General features: G+C 37.6%; 1 long non-coding RNA gene across 1 annotated transcript; it reads right to left on the minus strand.

Moving 5' to 3' along the window:
- Positions 1 to 979: 979 nt before the first annotated feature.
- On the minus strand, positions 980 to 3,065 carry LOC140525844 (uncharacterized). Its single transcript, XR_011974137.1, has 2 exons — positions 2,857 to 3,065; positions 980 to 1,138 (listed from the first exon to the last, which is right to left on the minus strand). It is a non-coding gene; the product is annotated as an uncharacterized lncRNA (long non-coding RNA).
- Between the last annotated feature and the right edge of the window lie 9,477 nt (positions 3,066 to 12,542).

Raw genomic sequence — 12,542 nt, forward strand, 5'->3', positions numbered from 1 at the left:
CTTACCTAGATGAAGTCATCACTTAACAGAATCCAAGCTTTACAATCCATGAGGGAAAGTTAATCTTATTAGAGTGTCTATTTACACAAAGTAGAATAACATTTTGGAAAGAGTTACTTTCAAAGAGGAAAAGGGGATTTCCTTCTGTTAGTGAATTAAATTTATTGTGTTTAAACAAATAAACCCCATATCTCACTCTGGCCTTCTACCAAAGCAATCAAATGAATCTTTTCATATTTTACTGACAAGGCATCATGATAGGATGGAATGTGAACAGGGTTTATAGTTTGCCAATGTGAGTTCAAATCCTACTTTCCACTATTTACTAACTGTACTGTCGAGCAAGTCATATAATTTAACAGAGAGAGAGAGCTGAATAGGATGACCTTAGAAGTCATTCAATTCTGACTGAACCCATTTGAACCATATACTGCTACGGAAATTAGAATTAATAAGAAGGGTGGCACCGTGACTAGACAACTGTCTTGAGAGCTGGGAAGACCAGGGTAAAAGTCTAGCTTCTGGACCAAGTACAAGTCATTTTTCCTCTTAGTGCCCTTAGGCAAATTTCAGAAAAGATGTTGATCAGTCTACACTGGTGAATGGATTGTCTTCCACTGTAGTCTCTTAATCCAAAAATTAGGGAAATCACAAATCTGGCTTAAAAAAAACTATAAGAAAAAGATTCTTAAGCCTATTTGCCTTGTGGCATCCAGCAAAGAGCATTAATTAATCTTCTAATAATAACACTTAAGTTTGAATCTAGGCTCTGACACTTCCCAGATATATGACCCTGGGCAAATCATTTCTCTAAGTCAGTTGCTACATTTGTAAAATAGGGATAACTATACTTTTGCTCCCTAACTCACAGGGTTGGTTAAGTTGTGTTTGGTTTAGTGTATTTGAATTTCTGTCTCTAGCTGGTGGAAATTTAATAAAAATAATATAATGAAGAGATAAGAGCACTTGAAACAAGCTCTTAGTTTAAATGTGATTTTATTACTTTCTGCTTTAAGCAAGTCACTTTTTTCAGGACCTCCATTTTTTTCTACTGAAAATGAAGTTGTGTAAATCAGAAGTCCTTGACATTTTGAGTATCATGGCTTCCTTTGGTAGTCTGGTAAAGGTCCATGGCGCCCTGTACAAAAATAATGCATTAAACAAAAATCCTAATGAAAAGAAATTTAAATTTTCAGTTCAAGGTGAGGAAAAATAAACATTTTCTCATCCAAATTCATGAAGTATCTAAAATCCCCCTTCAGGGATGTTGGGAGTCTGTGGACCCCAGGTTCGGAATCCCTGATCTCTAGATGATTCCTAAGGTCTCTTCTAACTCTATACCTAATAAGATTTTAAGGAATATTTTGTAGGGATAACTTGAGCCTAATAATACATCTACTACTTAGATTGAGAGAGGAGGCTTGAAGGTGAAAATATTTCTCTTCTGACCTCTTTGTTTTTGTGATATTGTATCTTCTCGACTGCATCCGCACCCATAAGCTGGACCTGTCAGCATTCTACTTTGCTTGGTGTTTTGCTGTGAGTTTATTCTGAGTTGCTAGAATGCTTTCCCCTCTTGAACATAGACAATAAGGTAATGTAAGAAGAGACTTCAAAGGAGCCATCTCGATATGTTGCCTCATACCTCTTTGCTTATTATTTAAACTTGGAGAGTGAGAGGGTGTGTGTGTGTGTGTGTGTATGTGTGTGTGTGTGCGCACTTGTGGGGAGTGATGATAGCAGGGCAAGAAAGACCTTACAAGTCTCACAAGGCCATAGACATACCAGCTTGTGAATATTTCACAACTAAAAATCTGTCCCATAACTCAGCTAAGGAATCAATCACCTTTAGTTTAAAGGTAATAGAAACATGTAGTGCATTTTTTTAGTACAAGATCCAATAAGTTATTATTTTTAATGAAAAAATATAGTTGTATTCTATTTACTTAATGTTTAGTGATTAGTCACATAAACAAAAGCTTCAGTTTAAAATGTATACTACAAAATAGAGCTTTTGAGCATAAATTGGCATTTTCCTCAGTTGTCAGTTGATCTGAAGATTAGAAAGCATTGTTTATTTTTAATTTACTTGGGAAGAATACACGTAATTCTTCCCTTTGTGGGCTTGTGCTCTCTGTTTCTGTCTCTGTCTCCTTCTGTCACTTTTTTCTTCCTCCCTCTGGCTCTCTCTGGCTCTCTCTGTCCCTCCATGTCCTTTCTTTGATCCCAATGTGATCTGTACGCAGTGAGTTGATAAACATTTATTAAGCATCTACCAAGCGACAGGCTAAGTGTCCTCCCTATCTGTCTCCATTCCTGAAACTTACTCCTTCCTTTCCAATAGTTGTGGGTTAGGCCCTTTAAGCACCAAGGCCCCTGGCCAATAAGATAAAAAGAGGAGTCACTAACCACAATCCTTCCAGTAAAATGGAGAACACCTGGGCCTTATCATGCGCTCTGCCAGTACATCCTCTAGATCAACAGTCATTTACATTTGACCTGTCAAGGTACCATAAGGACCCCTGGACCTCTGGCACTGCAGATTTGCCCTTAGTTTGTCCATTGGCTCTGTAGCTAAGCTTTCTTCTACATGTCGTCTCCCCATGAACTCCTCGAGAGCTGTTCCTATCTCACTTTTTACTCCTATTTCTAGGATTCAACAAAGTTCTTAGCTCAGAGTAAGGCCTTAGTAAATGCTTTTTGACTCATTCTCTCCCTATTTTCCCCTTTCCTTTTCTCCCTCTCTCTCCCCTTTTCTTTCTTTCTCTCCCTCTTTCACTACCCATCCCTCTTTCCTCCTTTCCCCCCTCCTTCTTTTCCACAAACTTTGACTTAATTTCAAGGGATTGAATTTACCTGCCATTACACCATCTTGTAACAGTCTCTGAAAGATTCTATACTTGAAAAATTTGAATAGGATGCTCAGAAACTTTAAATTAGACTCAGCATTTTATCTCTGGATGATTCCAGTCTTTTAAATAGATTCTTCTGGGAACAACAGGATAACTATCTTGTTTTTCCTTCCCATCTCTCTCTGTGTCTTCCTCATCTTTCTGTCTGGATTTATTAGACCCTGTCCATATGTAACTGCTTTATGGGAATCCAAGTAACTGCTCTAGCCTAGGTTGATTGTTTCCTGAATATGCCTAAGCACAAGATTGAAGAATAGTTTTAAAAGAGGCACAGGTTACATGAGAGAAGTAGTCACAGTATCAAGAGTAATATTGAAATAGATTAATCCTATCTAAAATGGGGGAAAAAATCAGTGTTAACAATAGTTGTAATCAGTGCAATGCTTTCCAAGAATTTAATAAAGGATTTTCTTTTTCTAGATAACAGTCTCCACCATTGTTGAATACATTTTACATTTCTTACCCTGTGCCTTGTATTGTCTTCTGATATTTTTCTTTCCAGAGTCTTAATCTTATTTTTTTAAAATATATTTAAGAATCACACACCTTCTTAATTAAATCACCAGGTGAGAGAAATTGATAATTCATGCAAGGGAAGTCATGCATTTCTTTGTGTAAACATTTCTTTCTCTCTCTTTTTTTTAATTCTACGGGGGCCTGTCATTTGCATGATCAGAACACCAGCTGTGTTCCAAATCAAGGGGAGGGATGACCTTTACCACAATGGAGGCGTGAAGAGGCCTCCGAGTTTTCTGACAGTGGTTATATCTTCCACATATGGACTCGGCTCCTGATGGATGTCATTCTAGGGCATTGCTGCCACTCTGCAGGACTGACCTCTGCAATTGCCACAGAGCATGGATAGGAAAAGATGTGTTTCCTCTATTATTGGAATGACAAATGGATTGCTGAGTCTACATGACATGGAGGCCTAAAAGTAGACAGTAAAAAGAAATAAAAATAGTTGAACCAGTTATTTGGTGTCAGGTAGATCTCTTCCCCACAATCTCATTTATTCTAGGTAAATTTTCACAGTCTTCTATGGCATTCCATTGTAATTTAATTCATGAATATCTTGTATAAGTAAAGTTTAAGTGATTCCACCAGAACTATTAAGACATAATTGTTTTGTCTTTGATTAGGCCAGGGATTCTTATTTTTATTTTGTGGTTCATGGGCCCCTTTGGCTATCTGGTTAAACCTATTGATTTCTTAAGAACTCAGACTATTTAATTCTAGATCCTTGAAGTAAAATACATAGCATTGCAAAGGAAATCAATTATATTGAAATCATATAAACATATATACATAAAATATATGCACACACATATGTATATATACATATATGTATATGTATATATGTATGTGTGTATACATACATACATATGTATGTATACACATTATGTATATATATATGTATTTCTCTTTCCAAGTCTATGAATCCCCAGACATCTATGCGCAGACCTCTTGGACTCTCTGTTGCACCCAAGCTAAAACCTCTTGGATTAAAGGGACAATTCCTCCAATTTTTTTAGTTCACTTATACATAGAGTTTTTGAGATCAAGATAAGAGATTTGTATCTTGAAGGGCTCTTAGGCAGCTTCTTATTTAGTCCCCTTATTTTACAGATGAAGATATTGAGACTCAGAGTGGGATAGTGACTTCTTCAACCTCATCCAAGTAGTAACAGAGATGGAATTCAATTACAGGTTCTCCAATGCCTAATCAAGCATTAATTTCACTATAACATGGTGCTCTCTAGTATTATAACAGTCCTTTCCCTGGTTTTCCTGTCTCTGTTCTCTTGCCTATTCAAACTATCTTTCATATAACTGCCAAAACAAACGTCCTAATCCACAGTCTATATTATCTGACTATATAATCTGAATACTTCTGTGTTCAAAAGCCTTCAGTGATTCCCTTCTAGGTAAAGAATACAATACAAACTCTTTAGCCTGGAGTTTATGATCCTGCATGACTAGGTCCAATATACTTTTCCAAGCTATCTAGGAAATGGAAGACATCATTTCTTATCCCAGCTTTGTTACTGCTAAAGAGTTCATATCAAACAAAGCCTCATTTCATACAAACTCTCACAGTTTACTTTTCCAGACAAAATGAACTCTACTTCCCCCATATGTTTCTACCAATCTCCTACCACTGGTCCTTCACAGAGACTATAACCCATGCTTATAGCATGCTTTATTTTTTTTTTTTTAAATTAGTTTTATTTTCGATTCATGGAACAAAATAAGCATTACACATGAAACAACTTGCTGTTCCCTCCAAGTATTCAACAAAGTTACCATGTAAATTGCTTTCATTTTACTTTTTTTCTTCCCTTTCAACACCCCACCTCCCCAGAGATGGCCACTATTGGACACAAATAGGTATATATATATATATATATATATGTACAATTATTCTCTACCTACTTCTATTTATCATTTCTTTCTGTAGATATAGACAGCATCCTCATATAGATTTTTTTTTTATTTATGTATTTATAATAGTCAAAATGACTTGGTAGCTCAAAGTCATTCTTAAAACAATATTGTTATTCCTGTATACAATGTTCTCTTGGTTCTGCTCTCTCCATCATTTCGTGCAAGTCTTTCCATCACTTTCTAAGATCATTGAGCTCATCATTTCTCACAGCACGGTAGCAACTCCATCACAACCATACACCGCAACCTGCCCAGCCACTCCGTTGTTGACGGGGATTCCTGCAATTCCTGTTTTTTGCCACCACAAAGAGAACTGCCACAAACATCCCATTCACATTCAAAGTTATAATTACTATTTGTGAATTTCTCTCCATCTTATTTTTACCATTTTCTCTCCGCCTCTTTTTCACCCTGTCCCTATTACCTTATCTTCTCCCCTCACCCTTCCATCCCTCATTTCATCCATCCCTCCAAAAGTCCCCCTTCCCCTCCCACCCTCCAAATCTCAACCTACACAGTCCTCTAAAAGTCCCTCTGCCAAAAGAACCCACATGTAGAAAAATATTTATAGCAGCTCTTTTTGTGGTGTCAGAATCGGAAATTTAGGGGATGCCCATCAATTGGGGAATGGCTGAACAAGTGGCAGCACATGAATGCAATGGAATACCACTGTGCTGTAATATAAGAAATGATGAGCAAGCAGATTTCAGAAAAACTTAGACTTACGTGAACTGATGCTGAGTGAACACAACCAGGAGAACAGCAATGGTAACACTGCAATGATCATCTCAGATTGCTTTATCTCTTCTCAGCAATACAATAATCCAAGACAATTCCAAAAGACTCAAGATGGAAAATGCTATCCACATCCAAAGAAAGAACTTTTTTTGATCATAACTTGCAGGTAGTCTGAATGCATATTGAAGGGTACTACTTTTACTTTTTTGTGTTTTTTTCCTTTGTTCTGTTTCTTCTTTCACAACATGACTAATGTGGAAATGAATTTTACATTATTGCACATATATATCTTCTATCAATTGTTTGCTGTGATGGGGTGGAAGGAGGGGAGAGAGAAAAAAAAATTGGGAACTCAAACTCTTTCCAAAAATTATTGTTGAATATTGTCTTTATATGTAATTGGAAAAAAATAAAAAATTAATTCTTTAAAAGTTCCTCTCTCAACTTGCACCCCTATTTTCTGACCTCTCTCGGTGTTCACCTTCAGATGTACATATTGTTTCCTCTTTCAGCCCAGATAAGAGTAAGATCGCAACATTATCAGCCTTCCACTCCGACCCACTTCCTTTATACTAGTTCTTCCATTCATGCCCATTTTTCATAATATAATTGCTCCCTCTTACCTTTTCCTACCCAATTTCGTTTTTTAGAATCACCACATTACACACAACTCAGACCCAGTCTTTCTTTCAAACTACCTTAATAATGATGAGGTTTTTTTAAATTAATTAATTAATTAAACTTTTAACATTCATTTTCACAAAATTTTGTGTTCCAAATTTTCTCCCCCTTTGTCCCCTCCCACCACCCCAAAACACCGAGCATTCTAATTGCCCCTATCACCAATCTGCCCTCTCTTCTATCATCCCTCCCTTCCCTTGTCCCCATCCTCTCTTTTGTCCTGTAGGGCCAGATAACTTTCTATACCCCATTACCTGTATTTCTTATTTCCTAGTTGTATGTAAGAAAAATACTCAACAGTTGTTCCTAAAACTTTTGAGTTCCAACTTCTCTTCATTCCTCCCTCCCCACCCATTCCCTTTGGAAGGCAGGCAATTCAATATAGGCCATATCTGTGTAATTTTGCAAATGACTTCCATAACAGTCGTGTTGTGTAAGACTAACTATATTTCCCTCCATCCTATCCTGCACCCCATTGCTTCTATTCTCTCTTTTGATCCTGTCCCTCCCCAAGAGTGTTGACTTCAAATTGCTCCCTCCTCCCATTGCCCTCCCTTTCCTCATCCTCCCCCCCCCCCCCCGCTTATCCTCTTCTCCCTCACTTTCCTGTATTGTAAGATAGGTTTTCATACCAAAATGAGTGTGCATTTTATTCCTTCCTTTAGTGGAATATGATGAGAGTAAACTTCATGTTTTTCTCTCACCTCCCCTCTTTTTCCCTCCACTAAAAAGTCTCTTTCATGAGAGATAATTTGCCCCATTCCATTTCTTCCTTTTTCCTCCCAATATATTTTTCTCTCACCGCTTAATTTCATTTTTTTAAGATATGATCCCATCCTATTCAAATCACTCTGTGCTCTCTGTCTCTGTGTGTCTGTGCATGTGTGTGTGTGTGTGTGTGTGTGTGTGTGTGTGTGTGTGTGTGTAATCCCACCCACTACCCAGATACTGAAAGGTTTCAAGAGTTACAAATATTGTCTTTCCATGTAGGAATGTAAACAGTTCAACTTTAATAGGTCCCTTATGACTTCTCTTTGCTGTTTACCTTTTCATGCTTCTCTTCATTCTTGTGTTTGAAAGTAAAATTTTCTTTTCAGCTCTGGTCTTTTCATCAAGAATGCTTGAAAGCCCTCTATTTCACTGAAAGCCCATTTTTTTTCCCCTGAAGTATTATACTCAGTTTTTCTGGGTAGGTGATTCTTGGTTTTAGTCCTAGTTCCTTTGACTTCTGGAATATCCTATTCCATGTCCTTTGATCGCTTAACGTAGAAGCTGCTAGATCTTGTGTTATCCTAAATGTATTCCCACAATACTTGAATTGTTTCTTTCTAGCTGATTGCAATATTTTCTCCGTGACTAGGGAACTCTGGAATTTGGCCACAATGTTCCTAGGAGTTTCTCTTTTTGGATCTCTTTCAGGCGGTGATCAGTGGATTTCTTGAATACTTATTTTGCCCTCTGGTCCTAGAATATCAGTACAGTTTTCCTTGATAATTTCATGAAAGATGATGTCTAGGCTCTTTTTTTTGATCATGGCTTTCAGGAAGTCCCATAATTTTTAAATTGTCTCTCCTGAATCTATTTTCCAGGTCAGTTGTTTTTCCAATGAGATATTTCACATTATCTTCCATTTTTTTTTCATTCTTTTGGTTTTGTTTTGTGATTTCTTGGTTTCTCATAAAGTCATTGGCCTCCATCTGTTCCATTCTAATTTTGAAAGAACTATTTTCTTCAGTGAGCTTTTGAACCTCCTTTTCCATTTGGCTAATTCTGCTTTTGAAAGCATTCTTCTCCTCATTGGCTTTTTGAACCTCTTTTGCCAATTGAGTTAGCCTATTTTTCAAGGTGTTATTTTCTTCAGCATTTTTTGGGTCTCCTTTAGCAGGGTGTTGACCTGCTTTTCATGCTTTTCTTGCATCTCTCTCATTTCTCTTCCCAGTTTTTCCTCCACCTCTCTAACTTGATTTTTGAAATCCTTTTGAGCTCTTCCATGGCCTGAGCCCATTGAATATTTATTTTACCTATTTGGGATACAGAAGTTTTGATTTCTATGTCTTTCCCTGATGGTAAGCATTGTTCTTCCCCATCAAAAAGGAAGGGAGGAGATATCTGTTCACCAAGAAAGTAACTTTCTATGGTCTTATTTTTTTTTTTCCCTTTTCTGGGCATTTTCCCAGCCAGTGACTTGACTTCTGAGCTTCCTCTTCATACCCACCTCACCTCCAGATCTGCCCAGCTAGGGCTTGGGGTCTGAGATTCAAATGCTGCTTCCCAGCCTCAGGGCTTTTGTCGGGGGCAAGACTGCTATTCAGTGTGAGATTAAGTTCAGCTGCTCAGGTTGGGGCAGGGCAGCCACTGGGGCTCAGTTCCCTCAGGGGGTTTATGTGGAGACCTTCAAAAATGGATTCGAGTTCCTGCCTGCTTTGGGAGCCCCATCCACCGCCGCCTCAGCCGCTGCCTCCCAAGGGGGCCTGAATCTCGGGGACACCCCACTCCACTTTCGGCCACCCAAAAAGACCCTCTCACTGACCCCTGTCACCTGTGGGTGGAGGGACCTGCTCGTCTGCTGGAGATTCTATTCCCAAAGCCTGCTGAGATCTGGTCCCCTCCGTGCCACACGGCCAAGGCAGGGCTTTGCTCCTCTCTGGGTCCGGTGCATGATGGACCCTTTAGGTCAGCCCTTCAGGTCTCTGTAGAACAGCAGTTTTCTCCACTTGGCCACTCTGTGGCCTCTGCTGCTCCAGAATTCGTTGGGAGCTCTTCTCCACAGGTAATTTATGGGTTGTGGGTTTGGAGCTCGCATATGTGTGTCTTTCTACTCCACCATCTTGGCTCCTCCCCCAATCTATAGCATGCTTTCTAAACTTGGCCTTGAAAGCTTCTTGCTTCAAGACTTGGTTCAGGTGCCCCTCTTCCTAGAAGTTGCTTCTGACTCTTTCCTTTTACTCCATCCCAATGTATGTAAAAATGATATCATTTTCAAATTTTTTTGGACTCCTTTGCCAGAAATTTTTCTTTGGTTTTAGAAGATCACAGGACTGGGAATCAAGGCATGAGTTTGCATTTTTTCTCTACCGCTCACTAACTATATATAGTCATTTAATGAATCTGGACATCAGCATTCTCTATGAAATCAAAGCAATAAAACAGTATCTAGTGAGCAGGGTATTGAGAAAAATACTTTGTAAACCTTAAACAATTATAGAGATATGAGTTATTGTGATCATACTTATTTGTGCATGTGTCGTATTCCCTTTAAATGGAATATGAACTCCTTGAGATCAGGCATTATCATTCTTTCCTCTTGTATCCATAGTACCAAACTGGGGTGCAAAGTAATGCTTGTGAACTAAATTTTGGAAACGTAGTTAGAACTGCTCCTTCTCCTTATTCCACACCTTTGCACTAGCTATCTTTCATGCCTGGAGTTGTTCCTTCCCTTCATTAACTCGCACTCCTAGATTCCCTGGCTACCTTGAATGCTCAGCTCAAATCTTACCTTCTCTAGGAGGACTTTGTCAGTCCCTCATCAGAACATGCTGACTCCTTTGCATTGAGATTAGGAAACTGTGTATACATGCATATACACATATATACATATATGTGCATATACACACATATGTGTATGCATGTATGTGTGTATAGGTGGGGTGTATATGTATGTATTTATAGTGCCTTGCTTAGAGCCTAGAAAAACTCAGTGCTTAATAAATACTCATTAACTGATATCTTTTAGTCAAATATTATATACTCTTTAATGACCATTTGATTTACAAAATGCTTTCCAAAATGTTTGGGAAAATGTACCCACAGTGAATTAGTGTGCATACACATCCACTTTCCTTCCCTCAAATTATCATTTTCCTTGTTTGTCATCATTGCCAACTGTTGATTGTGAGGGGAAAAACTTCAGAGTTGCTTTAATTTGCATTTCACTTACTAACGATGTACAGTTTCTTTTCTGCTCATATCCTATTGGGAAATAGCTCTTATTCTTGAATATTTTAATTGATTTCCAAAATACTATAAATAGCAGACCTAAATTAGAAATATTTACAAAGATTTTTCCCTCAGTTAATTACTTCCCTTTTAATTTTAATTTCATTGCTATTGTTTGTTAAAAAAAAAAAACAACTTTTCATTGTATGTTGTCTTTGTCCCTTGTCTCATCAAGAACTCTTCCTCTATACATATTTGTAAAAGGCATCATCTTTCATTTTCCTTGATTTTTTCCTACGACATGACTTTTTATTTCTACCTCATGCATTCATTTGGAGCTGAAATATATACCCTCATGGACTTTCCAGATTTATTATCATGTTTTTCTTAAAACCACTGAAATGTATTTGATTTCAGTTAAAAAAGTTGATAAGATTCCTGGTTCTCTTTCAGAGACAAGAAGAAAAAGGACAAAGAAAGGAAAATATTTCAAGTCAATATAATTCAACAAGTATTTACCGATTGCTCACTAAAGGAGGGGAGGGAAGGAGGGAGTCTCAGTTGCAGTGATATCAGGTTTCCAAAATGAAAGCGACATAAGCTAAGAGCATATGTGCAGCCTCTCTCTTACCTATTCAATAAAGCTCTTATGCTGACTGGAAAGTATTATGTATAGTCAATGTCCAGCCTCTAAATATGAGCATTCTTTAGACTAATCTTGTAAAGAAGATTTCATTTCATTTCACCCTTAGCCAGGTACTACATCTTACAAATACCTAATTAAGGGTAGAAGCGACCTTAGCGTAATCCCAGGAAAATCACATACAGCAAGTTTGATTCTCTTAACTTGCTAAGGTCACTAAGAAGTGTCACAGCTGAAACTTGCTTCCAGTTTAAATCCTCAGACTCCAAACTGCCCTCAGAATTATTTTTGACATTTCTAAGATTCAACTGAACAAATTTTTATTTTATTTTTGTAGCATCTGTCAGTTTTTGAGATATAAATTCTTACACTGTAAATTTAATAATCAACTCTTATGAGTCTAGTTTTAAGCATTAACTTTCTTTTTCCCCCAAAATTTATTAATTTATTTGTTTTCAGTTTTCAACATTCACTTTCATAAGTTTTAAATTTTCTCCCACTCGCTCCCCAAGATGACATGCAATCTTATACTGATTCTACACATATGTTCCGTTAAATACATTTTCACATTTGTCATGTTACATAGAAGAATTATAGTGAATGGGAGAAATGGTGACAACAACAAAACATAACAAAAGAGAAAACAGTCTGTTTTATTTTGCACTCTGACTCCATAGTTATTTCTCTGGATATGGAAGGCATTTTGCCTCAAGAGTCCTTTGGGGATGTTTTAGATCCTTGCATTGCTGTGAAGGGTTTAGCCTATCAGAAACAGTCCTTGTACACTGTGGATATTACTATGTACAGTGTTCTCCTGGTTCTGCTCACTTCACTCAGCATCAGTTCATATAAGTCTTTCCAGGTTTTTCTGTTCAACATTCAACAAGACCACCTGTTCAACATTTCTTAGAGTACAACACTATTCTGTTACATTAATAATACCACTACTTGTTCAGACATTCCCCAACTGATGGGCATCCCCTCAATTTTCAGTTCTTGGCCACCATGAAAAGAGCTGCTGTAGATATTTTTGTACATGTATGTCCTTTCTCCATTTTTTTTGATCTCTTTGGAATACAGGCCTAGAAGATGTAATTCTGCGTCAAAGGGTATGCACATTTTTATAGCACTTTGAGTATAGTTCCAAACTACTCTCTAGAATGCTTGGATCACTTTGCAGC

The sequence above is a fragment of the Notamacropus eugenii genome, chromosome 1, assembly GCF_028372415.1.
Source record: "Notamacropus eugenii isolate mMacEug1 chromosome 1, mMacEug1.pri_v2, whole genome shotgun sequence".
Classification (NCBI taxonomy): Eukaryota; Metazoa; Chordata; class Mammalia; order Diprotodontia; family Macropodidae; genus Notamacropus; species Notamacropus eugenii.